Source organism: Haliaeetus leucocephalus, unplaced genomic scaffold, assembly GCF_000737465.1.
Source record: "Haliaeetus leucocephalus isolate CR32 unplaced genomic scaffold, Haliaeetus_leucocephalus-4.0 Scaffold339, whole genome shotgun sequence".
In the NCBI taxonomy this organism is placed as follows: domain Eukaryota; kingdom Metazoa; phylum Chordata; class Aves; order Accipitriformes; family Accipitridae; genus Haliaeetus; species Haliaeetus leucocephalus.
Window position 1 is genome coordinate 13,082,270 of NW_010972775.1, and position 231 is coordinate 13,082,500.

At 77.9% G+C, this 231-nt stretch overlaps 1 protein-coding gene across 1 annotated transcript in view; it reads left to right on the forward strand.

Moving 5' to 3' along the window:
* Positions 1-231, forward strand: part of TM6SF1 (transmembrane 6 superfamily member 1) — a 30,675-nt gene that overhangs the window by 9,165 nt on the left and 21,279 nt on the right. The gene's annotated exons all lie outside the window — the stretch shown is intronic.

Consider the following 231-nt stretch of genomic DNA (forward strand, 5'->3'; position numbering starts at 1 on the left):
CTCGCGGGCCCTGCCCGCCTCCTCTGACGGGAGCCGGAGACCCGCTCCCGGGCCCTGCCCGCCTCCTCTGACGGGAGCCGTGCCGGGATGCGAGCGGGGAGAGGCGAGCGGGGCTCCTGGCTCGGGAGCCCGGCCTGGCCCCTCACCCCAGGACCCTCGAAACTGCGCGTTTCGCATCACCTGAAGCGCGTCCCGGCGTCCCCGGGGCTCGGGGACCGCCGCTCCCGCCCG